The 19,769-nt window shown below is 38.8% G+C and overlaps 1 pseudogene across 1 annotated transcript in view; it reads right to left on the reverse strand.

Moving 5' to 3' along the window:
• Positions 1-19,769, reverse strand: part of LOC309435853 (collagen alpha-4(VI) chain-like) — a 50,002-nt pseudogene that overhangs the window by 18,775 nt on the left and 11,458 nt on the right. The window contains exons 8-22 of the transcript in view: positions 15,548-15,626; positions 14,957-15,102; positions 14,771-14,863; positions 13,250-13,303; positions 11,266-11,337; positions 10,764-10,790; positions 8,671-8,715; positions 8,369-8,422; positions 8,062-8,124; positions 6,969-7,034; positions 5,799-5,852; positions 4,811-4,846; positions 1,870-1,932; positions 961-1,023; positions 10-72 (exon numbers count right to left, since the gene is read on the reverse strand). The product of the transcript in view is annotated as a collagen alpha-4(VI) chain-like (transcript). The remainder of the gene's footprint in view (positions 1-9; positions 73-960; positions 1,024-1,869; positions 1,933-4,810; positions 4,847-5,798; positions 5,853-6,968; positions 7,035-8,061; positions 8,125-8,368; positions 8,423-8,670; positions 8,716-10,763; positions 10,791-11,265; positions 11,338-13,249; positions 13,304-14,770; positions 14,864-14,956; positions 15,103-15,547; positions 15,627-19,769) is intronic.

Consider the following 19,769-nt stretch of genomic DNA (forward strand, 5'->3'; position numbering starts at 1 on the left):
AATCTTTACCTTTGGTCCTCTTGCACCTAACCTCCCAACAGAGCCAGGTGAACCTGGGGCCCCCAGACTAGCCTGTAATCAGAAGTATCAGTTAAAAGGTGCACACTGAAGAAATCAAGGGCTCATTGCACTCAAGGATTCATTGTCACTTGAAATTCTTACAGAATCAGTATAAATATTAGCACATTAACAGGCTTTTAAGGTTCACAGTAAGAGTTACTGGTCAAGCTATCATTCCAGTTATTTCCTGTTTCCTGTACAACTGCTTTAGAATTCTCAGAAAATTATTAAATATGACATGAAGGCTATTTTCTCTCTACACAGATACCTAGTGAATACATGCGTATGTGCACAAATATGTATATATATATGCACAAATACACATCAGTGCATAAGCATGAGCATCATTGCAAGACTGAAGCAGATGCCCGAAGCTGACAGAGTAGGATGTTCCAGTCCTGAGTTACACTGGTGTAATTCCAGAATCAGAACCCCCAAAATCAAGAGCATGGCACAAGTGAGAAGCTCAGCAGGCAGTTTTCATTAGTTACAACCTCATCATACCCTACCATTAAGTCTCACAGACCAAACTGTAATGAAACCACTGACCATTATCTAACTTTGCCCTCAACTACACCACTGTACATCTGTATTTATACATGCTGCAAGCCATATTATTACTACAGAACCAAGAGCTGAATCTAGAGCTAAGGCTTTTCATTGCAATTATGCAAAAGCTTGGTAACACTGATGTTCACTTCCTATTCACCCACCTAAACTTACTTTCATGGCTGTTATTTTATCTACGAGGCTGTGAATCAGTTTCCTTAAGTACTATACTGCAGAATTCTCAGTTTCCTCTTTCTGTAAGTTTTTAAAAAACTCTTTGTGAGAACGATATCAACACTGAGAATGAAAAGCCCTAATGTGCACAGGAGGAATGTATTATTTAACGCTAACCAGAGGGCCTGGCATGCCTTGTGGTCCCGGAGGTCCTCTGATCCCTTGCAGTCCTCTTGGGCCCTGATGTAAAAAAGCCATTGAAAAAAAAAAAAAAAAGTCATTTCAATGTTGATAGCCCTTGAATGAAGATTACATTGCTGCAATGACCAGAATCCAAGTGCTTGTTTCACAAGCCTTAATATACAAGTGAAACTTCTCGCGCATTGGTTGTAAGGATTTGCCTGTGTGAAGCAGCTGAGATGGTCACTGCCTGAGGACCATACTCAAGAGAGCCACTGAGGTGCCTAAGATACCAAAGGAGCCATAAGCAAGCCACTATCAACTAGGCACTATTTCTCCTGATGCCTGTACCTTAAAACTTAAAATTAAGAGCATCTTTAGAGCATCTAAGAGTGTCATAAAACTGGAAGCTACTCTGAGCTGTCTACCACCATAATTCTCTTCAAAATGACTCCACTAAGCTAATTTTTAAAACACAAAGCTTTCCTCATTGGTTTTGTCAATCAGTATATAAATTTCAGCATTTTAATTCACCCTGGAAATACAGTATATTCAAAAATGCAATAGATTTTATGTACTTATAGATAGCAATTTCTAAAAATTACATGTTGAAGATAGCTGCTTGATAATATCCTGCAAGCTAGAGATGTGGCTGGTTAAATTAATTATTTCTGCTATTGCCTTTCATCTTTTCACTAGAAGCTGCACCCACAAAAACGCAAAGAGAAACTCGGCACATTTAATTCCTCGGGGTTACAGAGGAGACTTTCCAAGGAAGAATCTTACTCATAATATTTATCAGTTGAAGTAAACAAAGCATTCCAAAAGAAAAGCAAAAGATCAAGACTGACAACTCATCTTCTCCCATAGCTAACATAAGAACATCTCAAAAGTTCTTTTAGTTACCTGTGGGCCTGGAAGACCAGGGTCTCCTGAGTAACCTGCATTCCCCAGATTTCCTTGCTCACCCTGCCAGGAAAAAAAAAAAAAAAAAACAACAAACAACAACAACACAAAATAACCCCAACAATCAGACCAAACAAATTAACACTGGTCATATGTACATCAACAGATAATTTAATATCTGCACAGAGTATCAATTGATAGAATGTTTTTCAATGCTCCCAAACAGCTTTCAAGCACCTTCAAATTCCTGTTGAAGAAAACTCAAAAGGCAAAAGAGTTGCATAGTTGTTTTTTTTTGTTTACGGTGTGAGATGAATATAAAATCTGCAGCACAAGAGGTCAGTTCCACCTACTTCGCATTTTGCTAAGTGCTTTTTGCACCACAGTCTCAGTAAGTCTCCTGCATTACCCTTGTCCACTGCAGAAACCATGAGAAGTCAAAGCCAAGGACACATGGGCAGATCCTCTTCACTCTTATCCATGGAGAACTACTCTGAGGGGGAATCATGGCTTCACAATTCATCCTAGAATTAGATGTCTTTATACTCCTGACCTTTCATTCTGGTTACTCAGTGAGGCCAGTCACATCTTCCTGGATGATGGGAAAAAACAAAACAAACCCCCCCAAAAAAACGCAAAACCCCTCAAACGCATACTATACCAGCTCCCATTTACATAAAGTTGCCATGTGAGGATGAGTCAGTTTAACTGAGTAAAATGCTGATAATTAGTACCACGATATTGCAGGACTTGCAGATCTCTTTTCACAGGAGAAATAAGAAACATTTGTCTGAAGATTTTCAGGAAATGGATGGTTCTAGAAAGAATCTCCTGAGGAAAAGCACATTCAAAAGGCTGAACTTCTGAACTCCCATTCTCTGCCACATGAATGAAATGAAAGATAAAAATAGAAAAAAAGGCATTTCAGCTAGTGTATTACCATAATGTAACACGGAACATCAATTCGTAGACTGATGCTAGGCTTACTACAGATGTAAAAAAACAAACAGCAATAGATTTCCACAAAAATCACTCTGACTACAATGAAATGGACAAATTCCTTAGGCACATGCTACTAGAATCCAAAACCAATAGAAAGTTTTCAGCTACTTAAATTAACTTTGAATCAAACTCAAAGGAGTTATTTTTTTTCTTCTCTCTCATGCTTTTCTTTAGTTTATTCTACTTTCCGTCTGACTATTTTGCTTTGCTTTCGGAACACAGACTGAAGTGTTGTTCTTGTCCATGACAAACACCTCTCTGAGGCTACATCACATGTTCTGTTCCTTCTGTCCAGTGACTAGTTCCTATGCTAAGAATGGCTAGCTGTGCTTCCTTATTTTTTTTTTTTAACTGTTTCAAAAAGTTGCCCTTTTATCACAAAAAGCAGCAGATATTTTGAACGAGAAGCCCCAGGAAACTGTCCTTTTTAGGATATGGTGAAAAGCAGTGTTCATGCTGACTGCAAGGGAAGTTAACAACTTTGTTGACGAGGGCATTAGTTCAGTGACTTCTATCAAGAGCTAAACCTGCTACAAGTCCTTAGGCATTAGCTACGTGAATTCTGGCTCACTGCCTGTAATTTGATTATTTGTCCCTGAGTATGTCACCACCAATATTTATCTTCATCTGAAAAGGAATTAATTTCCATTCTGTTCCATTTCAGCACAAAACCTTCCTCTTCCAGGAGAACTGGCCACATCGTATCTCCTTGCAGAGCCAGATCCTGTGGTCCACAGAAGTGCCCTTGAAGATCTTGCAAACATTAGGACTATACAGTTCTACTTCCAGGCCCAGGGACACCAGGAAGGCTGTACAGAGAAATTCTCACACCTTGTGCTGTGCTCTGTGGCAGCTTTGCAACTCCCTGCCATGCAAGAGATCTTGGTGGGAAGACACAACACCCAAAATCTCACCCAAAGATGGATGCCAGTGTCAACTTACAGGGTTTACTATTCCATCTAGTTCCTCCAGGAGACGTAGAAGACAGATAAAGGTAACTCTATTTGCCATTTGCTTTTTACAGCTCTTCAATGAACAGGTTATTTACATAAGCTGTGTTCTGAATATGAGCTGAATATGAGCTTTTGATGCCTACTGACCAATGCAAAGTTGTTTGTTATATTGTTAGAACTCAAAGCTGGTCATCAAGTACGTAAACGAAAACAGTCTGGAAGTTCTCTGTTGCTGTGAAGTTCAGTCATCTCCCTCTTTCCTAGCATATTGCAAAAGGGTGGCCTCATCACTGGAGGAGGGGCCCACATGGAGATGAAGAAGGTTGTCTCGAAAGGTTCAACTAATTCTGCACTCTGTGGTTTTACTAAACAAGTTGAATGTTTTTATTTTCTAAGCACAGAGTTCTTGTGCTTGTTAGTTTGTAATTTATACCCTGGGACAAACAACTTTTCCAAGAACATTATCTAAAACTTTATTTAAGAGAAGAGAATTTACCAATTACATCTCAGGAAAGTTTCCTTTCATCCTGGCTCCCTGGAGTATAGGTCTAGGAAAACCAGGGCTACCACCTAACAATGACATGAGAGAATTTTCCACCAGAGGATGTTCCTGGAATGAACAATCACGACACACTGGAGTTGACTAGGGCTTTTTGCTGCAAGAATGCAGCCTGACTACTCATTCCCAGCATCTTTAGCAACAGTCTCTTTTCTATTTACATTCCCACATTTGCATTAATAATAAAAGTACATGTCCTTTTATTTCAATGAAATCTTCTTTCCAATTCTAAATCCTTCAAGTCAGGAGGGCCTCTGGTACATCCACCTGAGATCCAAAGGCTGCCTTGGCTTGAAGCAGACTTTCGGTTGTTAAACACTTGTGTTTGGCATCACACTGAAATTCCTCCCTTAAGAACAGCAAATCCTCAGGCTGGACATGTAGCTGCATATCTAACAGATCAGTAGCAGCAGTGTCAGCCACTCACCTTCACACCTGGGGAGCCTCTTCGACCTGCTGTACCCTAGGAGGGAGTGACATGAGGGATTACATGCAGAACACTGAGCAAAATGTGAAACAACAGCTTGTAATAAAATACCTTACACATACAATCACAACAAAGGCAGCTTACAGAAAGCAAAGATTATTTCTAAGGAAAGGTTTGAGGTACAAACAATAAAAGAGTGGATTTGGAACAGAAATTCCAACACAAGTAAGCCTTATGAAAAGAAAAAAAAAAAAAAAAAAAGGCTTTAGATCCTTAGTGAGTGCAGATGGAAGGCACCTCAACAAAATTCTGAGAAACATCTCGCCAGTCAGCTGCTCCTTGGTTTAAATAAAAGCCCTCTTCTCTGCCTCTGAGCTAAGAGGTCTGCACCGCTTTCTGCTGCACACTGCTCAGCAGCACTAGTGAATGTTACTGTTAAACCTCACATCATTAGAGGCCTTTAGCATGTTTCAGCAGCCTGACTGAGGACCAATCATAATTCCAGACTCTGGCATTAGGTACCTTTCTGACAGACTAGAAGAGGTGTCTTCATAAATTCCAGTCTCCCATAGATAAAAAAGAACAGCTCACCTGCCAGTGAGTTTATATATAGACTTGAACAGACATACAGAACTTGCAGTCATGGGGAGGAAGAAGGGATAGATTTATCTATGGCGAAATTATGAAGCAGGTAAGGCTCATAAAAAAGGTTGCATTGAGTTTAAGGCCTGTGACTTCATATGAATCAGATCTGAAATCAAAGTGACAGCAAACTCCTGATTTATAAAAAAAACACAGAAGACATTGCAATACACATAAGATTCTAAATTTGAAGACAAATATGTTTCACTATGAAAATTTTAGAAGATTTTTGTTCCCGCTCATTGCAGGTCTTAAGGATAAAAGAAAGAAAAGTTGATTTTCTCAATGGGAACCCCATTGTATCTTGTATCAGTTACTTCCACCCTGTATTGATTACTATTCTTACATCAGGGCCAGCATCACCCTGCTCTCCTTGGAGTCCATGTGGTCCTGGGTCTCCCTGCAAAACAAAGTAATGAACAGGCTCTTTAAACACTGTCTTTTTCCTGTACTTACAAATCCTTCTTGATACGTTTCTTCTTTGTTTCTATTAAATAACTTCATTACAATCAGCTGTATCATGCTAAATGATTCTTATTTCCTGAAATAATTTACAATCAAAAATTATAAACCAGAGGTATCAGGTTTGCTTTGGATTTGCAGTATCTGTTACTAACAGCTGATAGTTGGTCAAGGCTTTTGTGAAATCATTTTTACTTCAGCCTTTCAATTTGACTTCTTGAGAAAGTTTGATGAGGTTTGTTTCCAAAAAGTCAGTAAAACACAATTATTCTCCAAAGAGTGTCCCTCACGGTTTTTCTACTGCTTTCAGCACACTCTACAAAGGCATATATGCACACACACATATCCAAACATGTCCACACACATGCATCCGAACATGTGCACACAACCCAACTTGTCCAGATAGAATCCAGCTTCTAAAACAGTGGATTTTTCTCCCATGTTCCTAGTTCTCAACCTCTCGAGCTTTCATCCACCATCACTTATATACTACTGTCCAACTAGTTATCAATTTTGCTTATTCTTTCCAAACAAAGTGCAACAGTAAAATGAGCTGTGATTTTTGTTATGTTTCTTTTCTTGGAGTATTGCTCAAACACCTCTTAAAAATTCAGACATCACTGCATAAGCACACATCCCAGCTTTTATATTTCAGGTACAGGTCAAAATGGAGTTTATCAACCACCCTGAAGAAACAGCAGTTCCACAGTAAAATGAGTAAAGCCTGTTGATACCCAATGCCTTTTTTCCCAGCAACCCATTACTAGAAGCCTCTCAGGTTGGTAATGTAAATTTGTGGTAGAATAATATATTTACACTAAATCTATATATTCCTTTAGCTCTATACTATGAGAATATTTCCATAGTCTTTGTTAAAGTTTTAAACTTTTTTTTTTTTTTTTACAGTACCAAGTACTTCTCAAAAGCTTTCTGTGTTGCAAACATACACCTAAAGGCAAAACACAAAGTAAAAGAGCTGCTTAGTCACTGGACAGCCAATAGAACTTAGAAATTATGCAGATCCTCTCTCCATAATATAGACCTACTCACTTACCTGCTGCGCTGTGTTTCCCTTTTCACCTTTAGGACCAGGAACATTAATGTTAGTCCCAGGATCTCCCTTGAAAAGTTAAGCAGAAAGCTCAGCATTTTCAGCGACCACATCTTTATTACTCTGATTACAGAGGCAGGATATGGAAACAGGATTAATCAGATTCATCATTGCAGCCAACAAGAAATACAAAGGCTATTTTAAATGAAGATGCTTATAAGAACACTATATAGGAAGTTCTGCAAAGTCCACAAGTTTCTTTTGCAAAAAGATTAAAAGTATTACTAATGGACAACAAATTAAGCCCCGAAAATGTGAAGCTGTTCTGGTTGTTTCAGTATAGTTAATTAAGATCATAACTACTTAGTGAGTTCTAGATTGGGTTAAATTTAGCCACTTCATGCTAGACACGGGTGAAATACTGATCTCTCAAAGAGGCAAGTTAACATTACACCTGTGGGGGTTTTGGGTTGGGGGGGGGTTGTTTGTTTGGGTTTTTTTTTAGAAGCATTAGAAGACAAGAGTCAACACTATATTTAACCCTTTGGAACAAAGGTCTTTGAAATATGTGTGAGAAGACTTAAAAGTTAGGATACAAGAAGTGTGGTTTCTCCACCAAAATTTTAGTCCTCGGGAACTGCATTTATACAGGGCTCTGGAGCATGCAAGGAAAAATCTGTCAGAATCAAGTAGTAACATGCCTTTGCATCATTATAAATTGCTAACCAAGAGTCAGTGCACAGGGTTTTCAAGTGATCCAGAAATTTCTCTGTCATGTGGGAACCACCAGGGAGGACTGAGTAGCTCGAAAAGGAGTTATGTTGCTCATGGTAAACACAAACACATGAATAAAACAAAACCACAAGCAACAAGGAGGAGACCTGAGGTTTAAACATCTGCTTGCAAGCAACATATCAAAACAGATCAGTCCATCTGCATCTAAAGAGTTCAGGACTCCTGGAACATGCCATACTACTTGCAGAGCATTGGACCATCTAGGATTGTGTAAACCTCTTCACATATACTTCAGGCAGTTCCATCACAAAATGCAAGCACAAGTCAGAGCAATCTAACAAATAAGAAGGAATATGCTTACATGATCTCCTCTTAGACCACATTCTCCTCGTTCACCTGGTTCTCCTCTGGGGCCTTTTCTGCCCTAAATTCATAAAAAGAGCACAAGCAATTCAGATACAGGTTAAATAGTATATGTATTAGAGGAAGGTCAGATAAGAGAATACAGATTTGTTTAAGTCAGTGGAGCTACACTAATCTACAGCTAGAACCACATCATATTAGAGAACAGGCAGCTATTAAAAACAACTTACAGGCATTACAGATAGCATTACACTCTGGAAATATGTTGCCATAGAATCTAAACATTACAATAAAGGATACTTCACCTGTTTTCCTCTGTTGCCTTTCTCTCCAGAAGGTCCAGGAAATCCATGTTCTCCCTAGACTCACAAAGAGGGAGGAAAGAAGAAAAAAAATAATGGATGTTCTTTCTAGTAAATGTGGTCCCCAGATTTTGCCCGGCAGAATCCAACTTCGATCTAAATTTTAAACTCCAAGCATGTAAACACACTCTAAACAACAGCATTTCTGTGCTGGTTTAAAGTCCATTCAAAATGAAAAAAATCTGTACTTTTGAACCCTGAGATAGATGTCTTTAATTGCACTGCACATTTAAAGCAATGATTACCTGCTCTCCGTTAGTGCCATCAAATCCACTCTCACCATGTTCACCCTGTAGCAATAAGCAAAAAAACCCAACCCTATTAGCATCAGTTCAATTGCTTCTTTGACCAAGGGAAGAAGAGTTCACCATACTTTTGGATGCTTGAATAAGAATACTCATTTTCAATGGCTAGCAAGAATAATTAAGAATAATAATTATAAACAAGAACTAATAATTCAGATATTTAATGAATTCTTAACATTTAAAACAATTCTTAGTTAAGAACACTGAGTAAGAACAATGGTTACTAAACTATAGATCTTCATCAGGATTTAAGTTCTGCTTTTTCATCTGTTCCAAAATTTAACTACTAGTATCTGATATAACATGCTGATAATCTCATACTTCTGGTGTCAACCATTATATGTGTTTGTATTGTGCCTTTTTTTTTTTTTAATAATTGTATACCATGAACAGTGTATTGAAAAGCTAGAAAGAATAACCATGATAAAAACAATTACAGAAGACTGATGGTAGGGTTTAGGACTTATTAAAGAAACTTCATTAATGTTTCAGCAATGTGATACTTGCTACATAAACAGCAGTCACATTCCCATTCAAACACACACTGCTCTTCTCTTCCCTTTGTCTGCAAAAACAAATGACCATATTGCAAACATTTATAGAAGCCATTTTCTCACAAAACACCCGTGCCAACCTTAGGGACTTTGCGATGTTAACTTCTTGTTCAGGAGACTCACCCCGGTAGAGAACGCCGATACAATCACTTTGTAGGTTTTGATGCTAAATTGACTTTTAAAACCACCTAGTCATAGTTCCTGAGGAAATTTTTCATTCATTTGTAACAGTTTTGTATGTACTACCAGAAAAAATAGCTGGCTGTACATCTTGATAAGATTAATATGTCACCAACAATAATTTATTGAATAAGGATTCCAGAAAAAATATTGAGCACTAAGCAAGCAATTTTTCCTCACTTATTTCCTACCTCAGAAAACCTGAGCCAAATTCATAGTATTAAATACTCAGTATTGCATTTTTTCTCCAAATAACTTTGCAGGCTTTGATAAATTGCCTCAGTCTTACTAAGTTAGCAATACTGAATCACATTTTTTATGTGCTGAAAGTTTTATATTTTTAGTTCAAATAAATTAGTGAATATAATGACACAACATATGAAGAAATTCACATATTCATTGGATTTCAGCAGGGTTTGTGCTCCTGATAAGTCCTACTGTATGATTCAACTTGAACAAATCAAAATTGTCAGCAAGCACTCTCTTCTATAATGAGATGTTTCAGATACTTAAAAGACAAATTACTTCAGGGAACACAACAGAAAATGGAGAAGGGAAGAAAAACACATAGGAGAATTCAAAAAGTCAGAGCTGTACTTTAATTAGAGCTGATGTATCAGAAACACTCTCTGAACTTTCTCACATGTCTCACAAAGTTTCTCAGGTTTGGAATTTGTATCAAAGCACCCAACACAATCTGAATTCTATTTTAATTGCTCTGGCCTGGGAACTAATATTGCCAGATCATTATCTTCCAGGCTCCACATTTTATTGATGAATTGGTTACAATATCTCTTCAATGAACAAGTATGTTTGAAAGGTTAAATAAGCAGAGTTGCAAGATTGGCAGATGACAAAAACAACTGAAGAGGTCTGGATATTGAAAGTGTCAATAATGATTCAGTGAAAATGCTGTCCAAATCTGCAACAAATACTAGTCACAAACTTTTTTCCCCGTTCTGCTCTGCAGCCTCAACCATTACAATATGAGATTCAGCTACCAGAATTAACATCTTGACAGATTGTTAATATAAATAAATTCCTTTCCTGTCAACTAGATTAAATCAACTATGACTGCAACCATGCTAAAATACAAGTACTGGTTTTTAATAATGTGATCCCTAACAGCTCACTTAAAACCATTCTTATACAACCATAGCAAAAGTACATTAAATACTCTGAAGTTTTTACACTGTTTTCCTTCCTTGTTGATATTTTCATCTTAAAAGGCAACATGATTTTAAAAAGGAAGCAGAACACTGTTCTCAGAGAAAATTGATCACACACAAATACACATACCTGACTTCCTCTGTAGCCTCTGGCCCCCTGAAATTGAAAACAAACATAGATCAAATTGGGTGAAAGTATTTTTATTGAGCTTGAGGAGCAGGGCACGATAGCTTGCTGTGCAGAGGCGTGGTGGGCTCAGTATTCATGGTCCCTACCATAAAATCCCCTACTGCCACAGATGGGATTGACCCCTTCCCTGTGGGAAGACATTACAGCCTTCATTTTCATTCCTGTTCTGTAAAGCTTTACAGCTTTACCCAAGGGCAGTCTGGAGATGGTGGTGGAAAAGACACTCGGAAGTTGCTGAGCCAGCAAACTCTGTAGTCATTTGACCGTGCTTTGGTTACACATAGTACCTCTCAAAAGGAGACAGCAAAAATTGTCTGCTACCCTTAGAGTTGGGTCTTGGTGTCCATCCATGCTTCAGGAAGACACAGGGATTTGTCCTCGGTATGGAAAACAGGTTTGTGGGAAACAAAATTAGGAAATGCTTCAAAGTGACATAACTTGCCTTATGGCCTCTGGCACCAGGACATCCCCTGTCTCCTTGAGTCCCATTGAAACCAACTGGTCCTCTCTCCCCCTAAGAAACAAAAGAGAATGTTCCAACTCATCCATATAATGATGGCTACTGATTAAATCATCATATAAGATTAAAGCAAGACACAATTATACCACCATTCATTACATTAAAGACACAAATGGAAGTCAACTGGAATTTTTCATTCTGGCCATAAAAGAACAGTCAGTCACTAGTTTGAGTTGCACCTGGTTCTCTGCTCTCACTATCATGCCAGGTTTTATACTGCACTACCAATCTCTGACTGAAATCTCTGTACTTGAAGGTAGGCCTTCTGTTTTTTAACTGAATATTGAAGTTATTTGTAGGCTTCACACGGAGATGGAGAAAGTTTCTCAAAGTGTGGCCATGACCACTTCTCATCTTGCCACAGAAAAGGGATGAGAATATTCAGAAACAAGACTTCTGTAATATATCTGTTCTAGAAGGTTATTCTGGATTCTCAGAAGGTCAAAACCAGAAATTCAATTTCATACACAAAACCAAAATCAAAATTGTTTTCATCCCTTCACCACTTCAAAAAAGGCAAGATTTAGAATATTTCAAATCAAAATGATGTGGTGAAAAAATTGAGGCATCCCATTTCGATGTGTTCAAGATGTTTCCTGTTTTAAACTCTCAGGGTTTGAATTTTAGTTCCTACTTATGTCATTCATATCTGTGAAAGGATGTGAAAATTGTTCTACTCCTGAGCAACACACATAAGCCATTCTAGAAAATGTTTATATGGAATTTCAGCCCATTGCTCAGCAAACCAGGCCACCTGAAAAAAAATAAAATTCACAGAAACTGCTCCAGTAGTTACAGCCAGTGATTACCAAAGAAACCGTAAAACCACCATTACAATGCACCTTTTTGAAAATCCCATATGACAACTGTCCTTTCCCATACTGCCTTCTTCTGAATAGAATGTCACAGAATGTCCTGAGTTAGAAGGGACCCACAAGGATCATCAAGTCCAATTCCTGTCCCTGCACAGCACAACCCCACAGTTCACACCATGTGTCTGAGGGCATTGTCCAGTCTCTTCTTGAACACTGTCAGGCTTGGGGCCGTGACACCTCCCTGCAGAGCCTGTTCCAGTGCTCCACTACACTTTGGGTGAAGAAACCTTTTCCTCATGTCCAACCTGAACCTCCCCTGACACATCATCCTGCCATTAATAGACAGTGGGCTTGTGTCAGGCTGACTCATCAAAGGCAAATTCAGGCTGACCAATCTACTGTGAGAACTGTAACTAGTCCAATGTGGATTCTGCAGTTATATAAAGAGATAAATCCTTGGCTGGTTCTTGGTTTGAGGGATTCTCCCCTGTATTTAGGAGTAATATTAATGTCATGGGTGCAGTGTTGTAAACCCTGTTCTGTGCTTATGGTGCTAAGGAACTTCTATCTTATTATTTGTGGGAGTTGTTTGTTTCTAGACAGCTAAAGAGGAAGAAATACTCCTACTGGGTTGCGCTTTGACCTATACACATTAAGTTCAAGTTATGTCAGGAACAGCACATCACAAAGGGTTTGGAAATCACTAAAACACACTACAAAATTTAGCCAGTCATAAGGTATTCATTCATGTTAAGAAGGGAAAGGATGGCAATTTCTAGAAGAACTAGCAGCACAGAATTTGGTACAGTCTGTCACAAAAAGTGAGTATATGAGTTGGTCATAAATGTACCACAGAAGATGCTCTTGTGTGATTCCTTCTAATTCATTCTGTTTCTGCATTAGAAATTGTTACTGTTAATAACTATGGTGAGGTGCAGATGCACAGAGGATCAAGTCCATTTATTTACCTTCAGATACACACTGCTTAAACACATTTCAGCTTCACAGTCATAAGCACTGAGAGAATAAGTGCAAACAGGTTCAGGCATCAGCCAACATAATCTTAGCAGGAAGGAATAATGTTTACTTACAACCCCACCTTCCTCACCAGGATGGCCAGGAGATCCTTTGTAACCTGTACTTCCCTGAAAAACAGGAACTTAAGAGATAAGTAACACTGTTCTCCAAGCACACTGGGTTCATTTCTATCAGATTACTCTGCACATGGAGAGAGGAAACATTTCCTGAAATTAGATCTGGTTATGTTGAGGATGGCAGGCTCCATCAACTACATTTACACAGACACTGTGAACAGTCCTACATATATAACATGGCTGTGGAAAAAAACCCCAAACACACCACAAAAACAGTCCCTCCCTCCCCTGCCAAATAATGTTTGATATAAAATTCCAGTATGTTACTTCAGGAAACTGCCTGATGGGTTAAAAAAACCTCATTGGGATATTTGGTCAAATTAAATCTCTTCCTTAGTGATTTGGAAAAGGAAGCACTACGGTAATGAAATTCTAAGGTGAAATGAAAAATATAAGGAGTTGAAGACTTGTTAGGACAAAGATATTGCAATACTTCACAAAGACTTTTAGGAATACTGCAACTTTGTATTTGAAGTGATGCAAACCTCATACCCGCAGGCAAAAGCTTGAACAACTGAAACTACAACAAACAAAATTTCTAGGAATGAAGATGAACAGAAATGAGACAAATTCATGCTGCAAAAACATGCTTTTACAAATGTAGGCTGTATAACCCAGGCATGATATCTGTCTGCAAAACAACCATATCTACATTCTGAACACTATTTTGTCTAAGCACACTAATGGAGACATTTTAATAAAAAAGAAAGGTGTAGAAAATGAACAAGAGTAATGCAAGAAATCAGTAAATTGCTTTATGAATAAATATTAGAAAACTGTACTTCTGCTAAGAGATAACCAAAAATGCATTTAACTGTAACTACATAACTGAAGAGTGTTAACTTCGAATATAATTTACTTACCATGTTACTGGAATAAGTAGAAATAACAGAATAGTAGTCAAATGGAGATAACAAACTAAAAACCTTAATAATGAAGCCTACTAGCATGCTGCTAAAGTGGTGATATCCGTAATACTTAAAAGGCTTAAAACAGACAATATAAAACCTTAAAGGAAATAATGTAAATTAGTACTGTATTGGATCAGAAGAAACTTAAAGAGGAGGATATTTTGAATAACCAGAGGCACAAAAGGATAACGCTCACACCTGGTGATGAAGGATTATTTTCTACTCTCAGCTTGTTGGCTGGAAGTTTCACATTCACAATAGCTAATAAGCGTCTTGGTTAATCAAACAATTTTTAAATTCCTCTCCATTTTCCATTGAATTGGTGAAGGAGAGTGCTTAATGACTTCTATATGTATGAATGATTTTAACTACAAAACCGCTTTTGCAATATGAACATACAGCAGAGAAATTATCACATTTCATGTTTCTCCTTCATGTGTCCTAACAGCAAAGATCATGGGCACATGCATGCTCTGAAATACTACAAAAATATGAAAACTTAAAAAATAAAGCAATTCATAAGTAATGTCTATCTTAGCTCTCCTACCTTCCTTCCAGGACTCCCCTGGCCACCAAGATCACCATTTTCTCCAAGGCATTTACAAACAATCTTACAGCATTTCCTTTCTGCAACAGTATCCTGAAAAATAACAAGAAACTTTTCATCAATGTATATTAATAATAAAACAAAGACTGATTTTCCCCCTTTTGTTTATATCACAGAAGGACTTACAAGGTTTCGCTGCAAGATGCTTGCAATCTCTGCAAACCCAACACTCAGAGGTTTGTTGTATTCAAACCCTCTGCCAAACTCTATTTCCCGAAGTTCAGTCAAGTTCTGTGTATTGTCCAGGCCAACTAACATCAGTGCATCAAGACCTTCAATGTAAGTATAGATTTAAATTAGTGAATACCTGAATGATACCATTTAACCAACAATATTTAACCAACTGCTACTTAGTGCCCAAGCAGAACTGTAAAACTGTTTTCTTCTCCAGAACTTGGAGTTGGGTCTAACCTCTGGTGCTACACTCATCAGTGAGAGGGGCTGCCCTGAATTGCCCCAGCTGCTGGAGCTGGACTCCAGAAACCAGAACCATCCCAGGCCCTCTGCACCCCTAGGCATGTCTGTGGCATCATCTGCCAAACGGTGATAAGCCATCATGTACACTGGTTCACATGGAGAAGCAAACACTCTCTCAGTGGCTCCTGGGGAATGCCATATGAACATAGAGAGGTAATGTTATGCATAAAAGCTGTGGGGGAACAATACATTGGGCCATTGGTAGCAGGAGGCCAGAGCATCAATGAAGTCCTGTAATACCTTTAAAGCGAAGGGAGTCAGCTGCTTTTCTGAGATCTTCCAGTGAGTCATCCAGCCCATCTGAAAATACTAACAGAACCTGTAGGGAAAGGGAGGACTGACAAGTCAATTGAGAAGAGACTAAGAGTTGAGTCTTTGCAAAATGTACAGTTTACATTGAAAACTGGCTATATGGTGGTCAAACTGCACTACACTGTGGTAGATCTGAAACATGTGCTCGAAAAAGTGCTGAGGAGCAAGGAAAACAGAACACAGAAGCGAGTCTTCCATGACCACAGTTCCATTTGAGGGATTCATCTTGCTGACCAGTTCACAGCATTGCTATTAATTATATCTGCCATCTTAGAAAGGTGGAAGGTCAGTTCTGCTGTAACTTATCCACTGCAGAGCCTTCTCTGATGTCAGAAGAGTTCTCCCATATCTGCATGTGGAACTGAGACCAAACAAAAAATTCCCTTTCTGCAAGAGCGGCTCCAGTTGGCTGCCATCTGAACCACACTCTGAAGCACTTCTCTCAGTCCAATCCCATCTCCCTGCAGATGCTCATGTCCCCTTGCCCTTCCCACATACGCAGTGCACCCCCCTGCTCCACTCTGCCATATTTTTCCTTGTTAAGACATCAAGCTTAGTGCACATAAGGATGCTAATCCTGACCCTTTGTATTGGCTACATTCCTGCCTTTTCGGGTCAATATAGTTAAGACCCTTTCAGGGCTGAGGAAAGCACCATTTCTTACAGTTCCTCTTCAAGCTACCAGTCTCTTCCCATTTCTCTCCTCACCTTCCCACTTCTCACCAGCAGAAGTCTTCTCAGGGGTCACTCATCCAGTGGATTAGGTTTCCCAGAAAGAGGCTACACAGGTAAACCACTTCCTGCCCCCAACAATAATAATTTTTAAGTCCTCTGAAACTCTGACCAACAAGTGGACAAGCACAGCTAGAGCTCCTTCCCTTCCATCCTTCTTGTTTTACATTCCCTATACAATGCACAGCTTCAAACAGTGCAAACTCCAGAGAAATACTTCTGTTAAGGTGCACTTTTCCACAGGTGACAAAAGGCAAATTAAGAGACTGTAACACCAAACATCCCACTTCTGTGCTAAAACATCAAGGAGACCAGAATTTAAGAGCAGACAGAGTTAACTTGTTCTGGTGGTGCAAAGTTCCCAAACATCCAAGATGGAGGAACTGGTGCTGATTCTATGTTTGCTCAAGCAGAGTGTGGTGCAGTGGGGAGCTGAACCATAGATGGGTAAACACACCACAGACTGTTAGAAACCACACTGCAGGCCTGGGCTTGATGCATTTTTTGGCAATCCTTTCATTTTAAAAACATGGGGCTGAAGGGAAGTGTGGGGTGTTAGTGTGGGCATCATATATGTTTACAAAGCTTTCATTTATATAAACCTCTCGCTGGTACACATCTGAGTCTTGCTTTGTCAAAAATGCTGGAATTAGGTACATCTCTTTTGCTGAAAAACAAACATGATAAATAAAAGAAGAAATGCAAACAACAGGAAATCACTATCCCTGATGATGTTTAAAACTAATAATCTTTACAGAACAAGCATGTTATTACTCAGGATCCAAGGAAGATTAAATTGTGATTTCATGTGCATTCTAAAGTCTTATGTTTTCAATTTGCACATTATCAGTATCAGAAAGGAATATTAACCCACTGGAAAAGTGCTGAGATATGCAGCACATTTATTTCTAGTAATAATGCATAAGCAGAAAGAAGCCTTGCTTAATTCTAATCTTCAACAGGATCTAACAGAACTGGCAATTAGGAGAAAAAAAGCACTGCTTTTACTTGTATGTCACACAAGTTCTCTCTACTGAGGCCCAAAAGAAGAAAAATCATACGTGGTAATTTTCCCCATTCAGAATAAAATTATATTTTAAGAAATCTTTGGGGAAAAAATAGTATTGACTATGCACAAAATTACCACCTAAATTAGTAAGCTGTATATATATAAATGCTGTAAAAAAAACAGAATGCCAACTTTCACCTGAAAGCAGGAGAATTTCTAACAATTTCTCACTCCACATCTGTGATGGTGATGGTATGCACCTTGTTATGCCTTAAACAGCTGTTTTTTTTGCAGCTACTGGCAGGAGGAAGAGATGAGTGCTGCGGAGAGAGGATGTACCTCTTCCTTGAGGCCTACCTATTCTTTGCAAAATGAAGGCCTTATTAATTGGGCTGGAACCAAGACATGGTCATTGAGCAATCACTGACCAGCTAGGGGAAATTATGATTCACCAGCTACCCCTAGAGGACCAACTGACTTACTTCTCAGACCACCGACCCATGTCTGGAACAATCTCCTTAATTAGTACAAGGAGCGTGCAGAGGGAGGAGATGAGCCACCCTCTCCTATCTCACATGCAAATGAACTAAAGTATATAAACTCCTCACTTGGGACACTAGTAGTGAAGTTTCATTGCGCTCACCACCAAGAGAACTACAGAGATCGTCGCTGGATTGACTGACCTTTGGAGTGGTGAAATCTTGCTTTTCTTCTGATACGTTAATCTCTCTCTCTCTTTATTCTGGGCACATTAGGGTGATATCGTTGTGAGTTTTGTTGTTGAAGTCTTGTTAAGTTTTATAATATAGTTACAAACTTTTGCCAAGCCAGTATTCCTTGAAATTCCACTGAGTTTTTAGTAAACTTGTGATTTAATTGAAGCTCTCAAGTAATTGTCATTACTCCTGGCTACTGCACAGAGTATTTAAAAGTTAACTGCTCTCACCCCATCAAGTGGGATGAAATAATATCAGACTACAATTAACATCTTCTAAAAGTTAAAATAAGCTCCATAGAGGAAATTCCTTATGTATTTTGCAAGGGCCAACCTGTCCTCTTTTGTAAGGAAGATCTTCCTGCATGGAGGTCTTAGTAAGGAATAATATTTAAACAGCTACTACAGGACATGGTCAGTACTTTACTGAGTCAGTGTCTTAAGAAAAAAACTGCCAGGGCAATAACCCTGAAACATTCCAATGAGATTTAAATTTCTTCCACTAAGTGGAAAGACTCCCCCCATTTACTTCAGAAGAGATCAGATCAAGTCTTATGCTTCTCCCTTCACCTCACTTCAAGATGGAAGAATTAACTGCAACACCTATGCAGATTTTCTTGACCATAAGATCCCTGAGCAGAATGCAGCTTTGTTACTGGAAACTATTTGACAAGTTAACTACACAAATAGACTTTTGTAAACAAATTTCTTGGATGATATGCAGCTTTGTTACTGGAAACTATTTGACAAGTTAACTACACAAATAGACTTTTGTAAACAAATTTCTTGGATGATGCTTGTGGTGACTTCTGCTTAGAGCTGTCATTATGCTGGACAGAGATTCAGGATCAGGATTTAAGAGTTTTTGAAAGAAAACTGTTTCCACTACTCAAAGTACATGGTAGATATAAGAAGGTCTTCTGTAAGCATACTTGTGATCATACGTATTAACTGAAATGTTCTGGGCACCATCTCACTGCAAGAGCACTCAGGGAATTGGAACTGGTATATGTAGTCACATGAATGAAAGAACAGGAGGTTCTATATAAACATAAAGAAACACTTTTTCACCATGAGGATGACCAAGGACTGTCACAGGTTGCCTAGAGAGGTTGTACAGTTTTCATTCTTAGAGATACTCAAAAGCCATCTGGACATGCTGCTGGACAGCTTGCTTTAGTTGACCCTCCTTGACCAGGGGCATTGGACACAGTGACCTCCAGAGGTTCCTCAACTGTGGAGGGGTTTCTGCTAGATGGAGATTTGTTATTGAACTAGCCAGGCCCAAAGGAATTTCAAGGCCACACTGGAAAGCTGAAAACAGGACCTGCCGTGGAAGGGAGGCAGTTCTACAATAACAGAGCCTCAACATGATGTAAATCAATGGACCCATCAGCAGTGAGACTCCAGTGTGCAGACAGCTCATGAACATAGATGATATCCAATTAGTGAATGCATACTTGGAGCGTGGATGCGTGATCAGAGAATAGCTGCATATATAAGGAGGCTTGTTTCTGTAATAAATGGCTTTGCGTGATTCACATTGAATCAGAATGCTGAGTCCTTTATTCATTCCAACACTCAACCATTCTGTCATTCTGTCTATTGGATGGACCAATTCCTGAACTACCTTTTTGTCTCTCTGGAGTACTCAGCATCAGACTGTAAACATCAAACTGCATAATTTTTCCAAG

Source organism: Streptopelia decaocto (assembly GCF_964273445.1).
Source record: "Streptopelia decaocto genome assembly, chromosome: 2".
In the NCBI taxonomy this organism is placed as follows: Eukaryota; Metazoa; Chordata; class Aves; order Columbiformes; family Columbidae; genus Streptopelia; species Streptopelia decaocto.